The sequence below is a fragment of the Stomoxys calcitrans genome, chromosome 2 (assembly GCF_963082655.1).
Source record: "Stomoxys calcitrans chromosome 2, idStoCalc2.1, whole genome shotgun sequence".
Lineage (NCBI taxonomy): Eukaryota > Metazoa > Arthropoda > Insecta > Diptera > Muscidae > Stomoxys > Stomoxys calcitrans.
The window spans coordinates 23,362,607-23,376,262 of NC_081553.1; the positions used below are offsets into that span (position 1 = coordinate 23,362,607).

The 13,656-nt window shown below is 36.7% G+C and overlaps 1 protein-coding gene across 3 annotated transcripts in view; it reads left to right on the forward strand.

Moving 5' to 3' along the window:
* LOC106084158 (pleckstrin homology-like domain family B member 1) overlaps positions 1-13,656 on the forward strand; it is an 81,464-nt gene that overhangs the window by 12,873 nt on the left and 54,935 nt on the right. The window contains exon 1 of one of the 3 annotated variants that reach the window (XM_013247661.2): positions 911-1,171. The exons of 1 other annotated variant lie outside the window; for it this stretch is intronic. The gene's annotated coding sequence lies outside the window, so the exon portion shown is untranslated. Of the gene's footprint in view, positions 1-910; positions 1,172-1,437; positions 1,799-13,656 lie in introns of those variants that run through there. One more of the 3 variants, XM_013247662.2, reaches the window with a different exon arrangement.

Sequence of the window (13,656 nt, forward strand, 5' to 3'; positions counted from 1 at the left end):
GGTTACTCACATATGTGCAGGAGTTTTCAAATTGTGTATTTTTTGCAAATTTCAAGAAAATTGTACGCAGCATTTCCTTTTGCCAAATGTCGGTACGCGTTGGGGATACACATGAAAACATAGACAGATGGATAGACAGACGGACGGACAGAAATGAATGTTCCTAAATAGGTACCTCCTCTTCTCAAACAACTGCATCTCATGCAGTATGTGATGTGCTCGATACGATGCTGTTACGAGGCTACATGTGAATGAGCAGTCAGTGTATTTTTATTATCTATTACAAATGTTGTTGTTCTTGTGTTACATAGCTGCTGTTGTTGTTGTTGTGTTACATAGCTGTTGTTGTTGTTATTATTATTTGCAGTATCTCAGTGGCTCAATGTTCAATGACCTTCTTTTTTCCCTAAATGGAACTAGTTGCCTGTGAGCACAAGGATGAGAAGGAGGAGGGTTAACGTGGTGGTGTTTGTTGATTACTTGCATATGCACGTTTATAAAATAAGGGTTGAATATTTCACCTTTTTTTATTATGCGCCTGTGCAACCTTTTTTCTTGAAATTCCATCAAAAAGGTCTTTAGCTCTTTTCAGTCGCGTTTTACTAACGATATGAAGTTCTTCGAGAAATTATTTGGATGACGAATACTACGAAATAGATTTCCCTAATTTTTTATGGCAATTTATCATCTTAGTGGTGTAGTGAGTGTCCCTTCTTCAACATCATCGTCATCTGTCATTTGTAGCCTGAGCAAGCCAAGGGCTTAAAGTGGAATTTTCCTTTACATGGTTCGTTCCATGCGCTCTCTCTCTCTCTTTCTAACCGTGGAAAAATGAGTGATCGTTTTCTTTCTTAATATGGTTGGTGTCATTCAGCTGTTCGCCATCCAGTCAGTCAGTCAGTTAGCCAGCCTTCCGCCCGTTGGTTTACGTCATGAATTCCATTTCAAGTTTAAACGCGAACCTCGTTTGAGTTACACAAATGCAACGGAGCAAAACGAAGCCTAAAGTCTAAACAAATATTTTAAATAGTTTTGGTGGCAGTAACACAGGAATGAACAGCAAACGGTGGTGCTGTTGGAGGCGTTTGGAAGTCTAGATTGTGCAGTCAGTGTTCCGGCGACAACAAACTGTTACTTTGTGAATTTGAAAAAAGCAAAAAAAAAAGAAAATGTAACTAGAAGTCGATGGTGTCTAGTAGCAATGAATTCATTTTTAGAAAACATTTCAGTCTAGAAGTCAGTGGAGGTGGAAATTTTATTGTTACCATTCCAATTGTGTGTGCTTTTGTTATGGTTGTTGTCTTGTATGGTGTCATTGTGAAATGGAACAGTTGTTTGTATTATAATTACTTACCAGCCACTATTCTTCATCATCATAGCCATTTCCATGAATAAAATTCATTTAAAGTTTTAAAAAAATTCTTCATACCAGAAGATGAGTAGCGTTTCTTTGTGACTTCTCTAATTGCTGCTGCTGGTGTTGTTGTTGTTGGTGGCAGTGTTTCGCGTGAACATGAAAAAAAAGAAATATATAAAGTTAATGTCAGCAATTTTTTTTTAAAATAAACCATCCCGAACATTATCAAGAGTACAAAGACCATCATCATCATCATCATCTTCATCAACAGCAACAACAGCAACAACATCATCAACCCATTTAGCCAGTTAGTCAGCTATAGCTGTGATCGTGTTTTATGTTCCATCCCATAAATCTTGTGCGTTGATTGTGCAACTAAAGTTTACAAAATCGGAAAAGAGGAAGACATATCCCAGCCAGCCCATAGCCATAGCTATTAAGGTGAGTTGTATGTGATATTCCTTCCATCCAAAGGGCCAAATGTTATTTGGGGTTCTGAAAATCACATAAAGAACAAACTTTTCAGCAGTGGAATGAATGTAAGATTAAGGGAAATCAGAATTTAGAATAATCCCATAGAATTAAGAGGTATGGCATGTCGCCTTTATAATTCTTTGCAAATCTGGGGATTACCTTCAATACATCTTCACCTTTTGATTCTTTTAGGGTGGTGCATATACACAGTAATAACATGCGACAAAAATTAAATGCAAATTTGCCCATGAAAATTCCAGTGACAACTTCTTTCCGATAAAATTTTTTAAGCTTAATGATAAGGGGCCTCCTTTTCATAGCCGAGTCCGAACGGCGCCGACCGATTTAGCGCCTCAAAACTTTTGTCGCTTACGGTAATTTTATTTGTTTTGATTGAGAATAGATTCAGCTGTAATAAAAACCAAATATATATATATATATATATATATATATATATATATATATATATATATATATATATATATATATATATATATATATATATATATATATATATATATATATATATATATATATATATATATATATATATATATATATATCGCCCGATTTTTACTCCTAGAGCCACTGCAAGGGCATTTATTTACCACTCTTCCCAAAACTTCGTACAATGCTTTCTTTGACGACTGTGACAGTATCTGAACAGTTTGCTCGAAATCGGTTTAAATTCAGATATAGCTCCCATATATATGTTCGTCTGATTTGCAGTAATATTGCAATAAAATGGCCTTTTGTTTACCGATTCTCTTGAAATTCGGCAGGAAGAATTTTCTTATGACTCTCGATATTATATATATATTATATCGTAGAAATCGGTTTAGATTTATATTTATTGGGTTGCCCAAAAAGTAATTGCGGATTTTTCATATAGTGGGCGTTGACAAATTTTTTCACAGTTTGTGACTCTGTAATTGCATTCGTTCTTCTGTCAGTTATATCGCCAGATTATCACACCAAGAGCCGTTGTAAGCGCATTATTTGACCAAGAGCCGTTGTAAGCGCATTATTTGACCAATCTAGCCAAAATTTTGCACCACGCTTTCCTCGACGACTGAGAAGTTTGCTTGAAATCGGTTCAGAATTTGATATAGCTCCCATATATATGAACGTCAGATTTTGGGTAATTTGCAAAAATGTAGTTATTTGTCAACCGTAGTTATTACAGTTTGAACATATGGACCTAGGAGATCAAATATGATCAAATACTTGATCGCCAATGTCCATAAAAATTGGTTCAGCATTGGATATAGCTCCCACAATGTACTTATAGGGTAGTTTTGGGTATTATACAGTCGGCACCGCCCGAAATTTGCCCTTCCTTACTTTTTTTTTATTTTTGTGAAAGTGGAATTTTTTAATATTTTTAAAGTTGGTTTCATGCATACTATCGTAGGATGGGGAGTATACAAGTCTAGTCATTCCGTTTGCAACACCGCGAAATATTGATCTACGACCATATAAAATTCATATATTCTTGGCCATCTTGATATTAGGTCTGTTCGCGTACTTTTCCAGTAAAAATTTGCGGGAGAGTAAGAACAGCGTTTACTCTATGTGTGTTCGCGTACTCAAAAATATGTGCAAATGTACACAAATTGTTACTGTAAGTCATTCGCGTACTTTATTTGCCAGCAGAAGGGAGCGGGAGAGTGCGTAAGAGCAAGCACAGTTTTGAGTGTTTGGTAGTTGAGAGCTTGGAAATTTCTACTCGGAAGTTTTTTCCCCAGCAGAAATTTGCAGCATCGAACAGCTGTTTTATGAAATTCAGCTGTTTTCAAATAAAAAGCATATTGTGAGTGTTTGGTAATTGAGAGCTTGCAAATGTCTACTGGATGTTTTTTTCCTAGCATATATTTGCAACATCGAACAGCTGTTTTTGGAAAACCATCTGTTTTGTTCAAACAATTAACAAAAGAGATTAAAAGTTGTTCTTCCTCTTCTGCAAATTTTTTACTGGCAAATTATTACTGGATAAGTACGCGAACACACCTAAAGTAGAATTGAATGTTTGTGATCGATTGAGGTACAATTTCGCCGATTTCAAAAAACTTGAAAATTGAGTTTTGTGGCGTTAGATCGGTCATTTCGCCCACAGTGCGGCATACCGTATTGCGACACCTGTTTGAGGAGAAGTTTTTACATGACTTCTATGTACCTCCCAAATATCCCCAACATTAGGAGGGGAAAACCACCGCTAAAAATTAGTTTCTAATGTTCTCACCAAGATTTTGAGCTTGGACGGCACGCGACTAGCAATCCTGGTAACTAGCCGCATCACTTGGAGATCTAAGGTGCATTGTTCTCGCCCTGAAAGTAAATGCAAGAGAAAAATTAAAAGCATTTATGCAAGAGGTGTGCACGTGACTAGTCGTGCCACGCGTGAGATAATGAGATGAGATCCAAATCTAATCACATGATCGTGCGTGAGCGTGAATCATGACTCAAAACGCATATCACGACTCACGAGAAAATTACGAACCTCGAGATATTACGACACATAAGAAAATCACGACTTGAGGTTGGTATTCTATTCTGCTTTCGGAAATCTGGCTAACATTTTTAGTTGTTTCGTTTTTGTTTCCATACACCAAACCCCTTTTTTCCGACCTGTATATTTTTTTGGGAAAAAAATAAAGAAAAACTAACCATTTAAACCGATAAAACGAACAAAAATAATGCCGGCAATGGTAGCCATAATGGTTTCAAGTGTTGCCAACATCATTCTTTTCGCCATTTTCCTTACTATAAGAAAATTACTAATTTTTACTAATTACTAATTTTTTTCGCAGATGTTGGCAAAAAAAATGTTATTATTCGCTTGATGGAAAATTATTATTTCAATCGTGTTTCGCAAGTTTTCCGTGAATCATGATTTTTCTCGTGAGTCGTGCGTGAACGTGAGTCGATTTAAAAATATCGTGCGTGAATAAATTTTTTTGTCTCGTGACCGTGCGTGGGCGAAGAATCACTCGCCTGCACATCTCTATAAAATTAATAAGAATTTCTAAGCAAGTGGAGCTATATCAGGTTTTGGACCGATTCGGACCATACTTGGTTTGGATGTTGGAGACCATAGTAGAAGTTTTTGTATAAAAATTTAAGCCCAATCAGACTAGAACTGTGCCCTCTATAGGCTCATACTCGACACATATGTTGGAGGTCATAAAAGAATGCATTGTGCCAATTTTTAGTCAAATCGAGTTAGAATTTCGCTTTCTCGAGGCTCAAGAAGTATAATCGGGACATCGGTTTATATGGGACCTATATCATGTTTTCGACCAATTCGGACCATACTTGGCACATCTGTTGAATGTTGTAGAAAACGTCACACGTCAGCCAAATCGGGTAAGAATAGCGTTCTCTAGAGGCACAAGGTCGATCGGTTTATATAAGAGCTATATCAAACATGGACCGAAATTACCCATTTACAATCCCAAACAACCTAAACTAATAGAAAGTTCATATAGGCAGACGGGCGGACATGGTTAAATCGACCTATAATGTCTTGGCGATCAAGAATATACGTATATACTTTTATGGAGTCTCATACCAGCTTCTGCGATAATTTCAAAAAATAAGTTTTGTTAATCGTATTTCTATGAGATATATTCCGCATAAAAGCATTCGTAGAGGTATTCACGCACTTTTCAGCATAAAAAAATTTTTAAAATAGTACCATAAATGCGCTTTTGGGAACCCAAACAAACTTTTATGGGGCCAAGGTGATAAACTTTAAAGGTCTACCAATGTGCCTTCTAGGGACCTGAAATTTTGCACATAGTTTGGATAACACCACATATAAATATATTTTTCGTTTCATAAATGGTAGACTTATTTCTTTGAAGGTCTACCAATGTGCCTTTAGGGACCTGAAATTTTGCACATAACTACACCACATATAAATATCTTTTTCCGTTTATAAATGGTAGACTTATTTCTACTAATCTTTTTCCCTTTCTATTGTGAGACGTCTTATTCGCACAATCTTTTTAGAAGGTGGGTGAGCACACCAAGAAGCTCGCACAGTGAAGCGCCCACTGATTCCGTAGCAAGTTCTGCGGCAACCTCGATCCATTTCTGGTAATCTGTCGGCCGCTTCGTTCCCTGAAACACCTTGATGGCCAAGGAGCTGGCAAATTCTGTCAGCCTTTCCCATGGTTTGAAGAAGCTTGAGCATCGTCTAACCAATTTCGACCTCATATGGCCGAACGCCAAACCCTTCAGCGCCGTCACCATTTTCTCCGTTTCTTTCGAAGCCGCAAAGACCTTCGCCTTAAATACGCTGCCCCCATCGTGAAGCATATTAGATTTGTTTTCTGATATCAATGAAATTTGGTACTGAAAGCTGCATTCGAAATTGGTGCCGAGTTAATTCTAGATCGGATCATATTTGAATGTCCCTCGATTATGTCTTGGCCCCATAAAATACACATTTATCATCCAATTTCACTGAAATATGGGATAATGAGTTTTATTAAGCCCCACAGCATCCTTGCTTAGCATAGTGTAGATTATACCATTATTGGATATAGCTGCAATATACATCGATTTCTCATTTCAAGGTCTTTGCCGTCCCATAAAACTCCAATTTATTGCCCAATTTATCTGAAATTGAGCGCAGTGAGTTTTGTTAAGCTTCTGGCCAATAGCCAATTTCGCTGAAATGTCTCATAGTGAGTTGTGTTATGCCCCTCGACTTCCATCTCGAATATGATTATGATCTGCGGTTGAAGACGTATTTATTACCCAAATGGTGTATTTATTACCCGATTTTGATGAAATCTAAGGCAGTGCATAAGATCCCTTATCCTGAATACGGTGCAGATCAGATCATATTTGAATATAGCCGACCTATAGACAGACGGATTTCCGATTTAGGTCCAAAACACACTTGCAAATTTACCCATGAACATTCCATTATGGAACAGGGACAAACATCTCACATATCAAAATGAGTGCTGTTCGATACAAATTTAAGCTCAATGATAAACCACATAAAACCCGTTTATCACGCGATTTTGGTGAAATATGGAAAAGTGGGTTGTTTTGGAATTCTTGAAACATACTGGCCCAGATTGTTCCTGATCGAATTATTGTATATTTTATATAACTGCTATGGATTCATTTTACATGTGTTTTGAGGAAAGGTGGTTAATATTTACATATATGTCCGATATGGTGGACATTCAAAGTTTGGCCCGGCCGAACTTAATACCCTTTAACTTGTAATTTATTATGAATAATTTGATAAAGCCTCTATACTTTGAAATATACTTTCTCAAAAATTAACGAGGTTTCTTTAATTGAAAACATTCACTTAATTCCACATGACATAATCACAGTCATACAAAAACAAATTAAATTTTTTGTTTGCAATTTCAATACGAAATTTTATTTTATCGCTCTGCTTGTGACTGATTTGTTGAAAAAACCTGCTCTACATTGAATGTCATGATCGTCAATAACAAGTTAGTGTTAAATTTAGAACTTTGAAAATTTAAAAAATCCTTACAATTTGTGTACAGATTTAAATATGTCTAGGGTATATACATACAGCATCGGGCACTCAGTCAATTACTTCAATTAAAAGCGCTTAATAAAAACCATTTCAATAGAAAAACTCTTTGACAGTGGCAAGCAATTTGTATGCATATTTACTTACTGGGTCAATTAGTAATAACCGATTGTATGATGCACATACATTAGGGTGGGTGGAAAATGATTTTTTATCCAATGATATTTTCTTTTGAACGCATAAGATATGCAGAAGTTCACGCTGATAAATAGGTAAAGAAGATCGTGTTATATGATAGGTTGATAGTATCCGTCGGAAAAAACTAACAAATAAAGGGTGGCACGCGAAAAGGCAGAGTTTTGCCATTGTTTATTTTGCAATAATTTTGAAAAATATTTTCATTCCGTTTCGTAAAATATTGTGATTCCGTTTCGTAAAGTATATATATTCTTGATCTGCCGTCTGTGGAAAGCATGCTTTTTTGAAATCTTGGGCGCCTACAAGCAACATAAATGAAAATTTCGACAAGTAAAAGTCTTTTGTGAAAAACGTTAGATTTGTTTACGATGAAGTACATGTTTTTTGCAATACATTCTTATAAGAATTTGCGACCAATATCAAGGGTCTTAGGCCTATGGGCCACATTTATTATCCGAAATTTGGGACAGTGAGTTGTGTTACGACCCTCGACACACTTCTGCAATATGCCACAGATCGGTCCAGATTTGGATATAGCTGCCATATAGGCCGATCAGCCGATTCGGATAATAAATGTGGCCTATAAAAGCCACATTTATTATCCGATTTTGCCGAAATTTGGGACAGTGAGTTGTGTAAGGCCCTTCAACATTTGTCTTCAATTTGGCACAGATAAGTCCAGATTTGAATAAAGCTGCCATATAGACCGATCTCTCGATTTAACGTTTTGGGCCCATAAAAGACGCATTTATTGTCCGATGTCGTCGAAATTTGGGACAGTGAGTTGTGTTAGGCCCTTAGACATACTTTTTCAATTTGGCTCAGATCGGTCCAGATTTGAATATAGCTGCCATATAGACCGATTTCTCGATTTAAGGTTTTGGGCCCATAAAAGGCGCATTTATTGTTCGATTTCGCCGAAATTTGCGACAGTGAGTTGTGTTAGGACCTTCGACATTCTTCTTCAATTTGGCCGAGTTCGGTCCAGATTTTAATATAGTAGCCTTATAGACCGATCTCTCGATTTATGGTTTTGGGCCCATAAAAGGCGCATTTATTGTCCGATGTCGACGAAATTTGGGACAATGAGTTGTGTTAGGCTCTTCGAAAGTGTTCTACAAAGTGGGCCAAATCGGCCCAGTTTGGATATAGCTGCCATATAGATCGATATCTCGATTTAAAGTCTTGGCCCCATAAAAGGCGCATTTATAATCCGATTTCACTGAAATTTGACACAGTAACTTGTATTAGGCTTTTCGACATCCGTGTCATATATGGTTCAGATCTGTGTATTTTAGATATAGCTACAAAAAAGACCAATATTTTGTTATACACAATTGAACAATGACTTGTACTTCTTAGTATTTGGTCCAAATCGGAACATATTTCGATATAGCTGCTATGGGGCATAAGGTATGCATTTTTCACCGGATTTTGAGTAAAGGTGGTTTACATATGTGGCCCGGCCGAACTTAACGGTTTACATATATACCCGAGGTGGTGGCCCTGCCGAACTTAACGCCTTTTTACTTATTAATTTTAAAATATTTGTGCATATTGGAAGAGGTGTCATGTTCAATTTCATATTGTAACATAATTCGAACGCAATTTTTTACCAATTATAAACAGATCTCATTTGATAATTCAAACTATTTCATAGTCTATTTGGATTTATTGCGATGTTATGATTAGAGTCCGAATTTTTATGGAATATCGAAAATTTGCTATCTCTTATTTTATCAATGCGGTGATATCTTTTAATGAAATTTAAACATAAAATGACTCCGGAACTTCGACTTCGCACGTATGTATGCAAACTATCACATTTTCCAAATAATAGATGTCAACATTTCCATTTTGCATAAAAATCTGGACTCTAGTTATGATGCACACAAATCCATTTTGTTTTTGTATTATAATCTGCTGTATTCGTTATGCTATAAATCAAAACTTACTAATGGTAGTTGTTGTTTTCACGTATTTAAATACCTTCTTTGGGATGGATATTTATTAATCGCGTAAATATTACCAAGCACTGTATGTGCCTTAGAAATTCTTGTTGTGTTTTCGTGTATCTGGCAGCCATTTGTCTTTGGCGCTAATGATTTTTGTCATAGGACATACCAGCAGATTTTGTACCTAAAGGTATCTAAAAGTTCAGTTGTTACAGTGAACGTCCATATAAAATAGTAGTGAAAAAAAATCTGTGGAAACTGTTTCATTTGTAGTCTTCTAATCTTCACTAAGTGGAACTTTGACGTTCATTAAAAGCTTACACGAAACGTTTTTCTTGGGCCGACATGATAAAACGAAATTTAATCGCATTTGCGTTCATTGACGTTCATTACAATTGTTGGTAAATAAATTTCTTCCAGTTTTATTGTATTATGATGACACTATGCAAACAACACAGTTTAACAAAAATTGATGCTAGCAGTAAAACATATATGTCTTTCTATTGTAAAAATGTTTTTTATCGTAAAAAAACGCTTTTTTGAGGATTTCTGCAATAAGGCAAACAATGTTTTGTGAAAACTTTCCACAGTGCACTAACTTAATATCTACCTTAATTGTCAGCTTTCGAATTTAGCATCCACTCGACCGAGCTGCTCAACATACTGACTGTTTTTTGCTCAGTCAAAAAAGGGAAAAAATTGTTTTGAGAATGTGTATATCAGTGACGAGCACACAATTTCAATTATTGGCAATCAGGTAAGAATTGCGCCCTAAATTGGCTCAAGAAGTAAACTCGGGAGAACTGTTTATGTGGTAGCTATATCAAGTTATAGACCGATTATGACCATATTAACCACGTATGTTTAAGGTCATAGATGAATTCGTTGTTCAAAATTTCAGCCAAATCGAATATGAATTGCGCCATCTAGAGGCTCAAAAATATAATCAGAAGTTCGGTTTATATGGGAGCTATATCACGTTATGAACCGATTTGGACAGTTATTGGAAGAAATAATAAAACACCTAATGCAAAATTTCAGCCAAATCGGTTGAGAATTGCGCCCTATAGGTTCTGAAGAAGTAAAATCGGGAGATTGCTTTATACGCAAACTTACAGCCAAGTGGGGTAAGAATTGCCAGAGGCTCAAGAATTAACCTCGAGAGGTTTAAGAATTTACATCGGTAGATAGGCTTATATGGAAGCCATATGAGGTTATGGACCGATTCAGACCATATTAAGCACGTACGTTGAAGGTCCTGGGAGAAGTCGGTGTACAAAATTTCAAATCGGATAACAATTGCGCCTTTTAGAGGCTGAAGAAATCAAAATCCGAGACCGGTTTATTTACAGCTATATCAGGTTATGAACCGACTTGTATCATACTTGGGACAGTTGTTGGAAATCAAAACAAAACACTTCATACCAAATTTCAGCCAAATCGGATTATGATTGAGCCCTCTTGCTGCTCAAGAATTCATGATCCGATCTCGGTTGTTGTTGCCACATTTTCTTGTTGGGGTGGCGATCCTTGTCAAGCTCCTGTAGGTGAGCAAGCACATTTTGGTCCAAAGGACCGATCGCCGCAGGAACAGAGTGGCCATTATATATTTAAAGGCGCCAATAACCCGCCTTGTCATATCGAGCATCATAGGCACTCAGTAAATTTGTAAATTTTGCCCATGAACATTCCATTAAGGAACAGGGGCAAACTTCTCACCTATCAATGAGTGCAGTCCAATTCAAGTATAAGCTAGATGATATGGGACCTCCTTTTCATAGCCGAGTCCGAACGGCATGCCGCAGTGCGATACCTCTTTTGAGGATAAGTTTTTACATGGCATAGTACCTCATAAATGTCGCCAGCATTAGGAGGGGATAACCACCGCTGAAAATTTTTTTATGGTGGCCTCGCCAGGAATTGAACCCAGGCGTTCAGCGTCATAGACGGACAGGCTAACCGCTGCGCTACGGTGGCCTCATATAGGCACTCAGTATTTGTGCAAAAGCCGGTGCCGCTCGGCTTCTCACTGAGACTCTCCGCTAGATACCAATGATTGTCCCCGACTGCCGTTGCAGCTTCTCCGTATTGAGCATTCCACTATCCGCAACCTGCGGACGCGCCTGGTAGCCGCAGCTAAGCTACTCCTGACAGCAATGAACACCACACAGTTCGGACCTCTATGTTTCAGCCTGTATGGTGCTCGCGGCTATCCCGTTTTAGGTTGGAAATCGGTTTATATGGGAGATGGGAGATCAGGTTATGAACCGATTGGGATAATATTTTTTAATGTTGTTGGAAGTAATAACAAAACATCTCATGCAAAATTTCAGCCAATTCAAACAATAATTGCGCCCTCTAGCGGCCCTCTAGCGAAGTCTAGATTCGGGATCGTTTATATGGCAGCTTGATCATACCTGGCACATTTGTTGAAAGTCAAAACAAAACACTTTATGCAAACATTCAGCCAAGGATAAGCTCCGAGATCGGTTTATATGGAAGATATATCAGGTTAAAAACCGATTTTGACCACACTCATCATAGTTGTTGAAAGTAATAACAAAACACCTCATGCAAATTATCAGACAAATCGGATTAGAATTGCGTTCTCTAGAGGCTCAAGAAGTCAAGATCCAAGATCGGTTAATATGGCAGATATAACAAAACTTAGGCCGATATAACCCATTTACAGTACCCACCAACCTGCACTAATAAGAAGTATTCATGCAAAATTTCAAGTGCCTAGCTTAATTTCTTGAAAAGTTATCGTGTTTTCGACAGACGTACGGACAGGGCTCAATCGACTTAGAATGTCAACACGAACAATATTTCGATGCGTTACAAACAGAATGTCCCTATGGTGGAGGGTATTAAAATACATGGGGGTTTCTTATTATTATCTTCCATTACCGTTTTCACCGTACAAAGAACTTGACAAATGCGATCCCTGGTAGAGGGTATGTATTGGGTTGCCCGAAAAGTAATTGCGGATTTTTCATATAGTCGGCGTTGACAAATTTTTTCACAGCTTGTGACTCTGTAATTGCATTCTTTCTTCTGTCAGTTATCAGCTGTTACTTTTAGCTTGCTTTAGAAAAAAAGTGTAAAAAAGTATATTTGATTAAAGTTCATTCTAAGTTTTATTAAAAGTGCATTTGCTTTCTTTTAAAAAATCCGCAATTACTTTTTGGGCAACCCAATATGATTCGGCCCAGCTGAACTTAACACCTAACGCCTTTACGTATATCTAAATAAAGTCTACCCACCTTAATAAATATGTATGCCGCATTCAGATGTTATTATGTAAAGCGTAGTGGACATTCCCCTTTATGAGAATGACTTAACATGAATAGTTATATTAAAAACCAATTGAAATTAATTTCGACATTTTAAAAATGTGACGCATTTTTAATTTTGTTCTTTGCTGCATTTTCCAAAAGCTCTATTAAAAAACAAAATCACGTAGAGAATACTTTGCAACTTGGGCGTAGCCACTGCATATAAAGACACTGCAATTCTTTCATGAAGCTTGAGTAAGCACAAATCAATGGCAAAAATCCTCAATAATACATTTCAGAGACAATTTTCAATGAAAATTTTATCAAAATTTGATTTAAAATTTCATATATTCAAGTGCCAAATTTTTTGTGCAAATTAATTTTCGCTATTTATGTCGTTTTATTTTTTTGTGTGAGATCGTGTTTTTTTAAAACTGGTATTGTTAATTTTTAATTGAATAATCATGACATCTAACGAATCTATTTTATTTTGTTAATTTATTGTGTGGTATTTCTGGCAAGCTTGTTAAGACATTTTTTTTTTGCTGAAACAGTCTGCGGGTCTTACTTCATTGGCTTTGAGGTTTTTGTTTTTCGTGGAGCTTAGGCCGATAGGAATGTAGAGAAAGCTATGCTACAAGTTTATGTGGGAGTACAAGACACATGAATGTATGTATATATGTATGTATGTACTATAAATTAATTATAATTTAGTTTGAGGCAATGTCCGTTAGAAATACTACATATGCCATTTGTGGTTTAAATGGAGTTTATCTGTCAAAAATCATTAAAGTCTTGTGTTCAATCTTCAATTCCACAAGATATGATGGCCTGCGTGTAATACAAACATACATACGA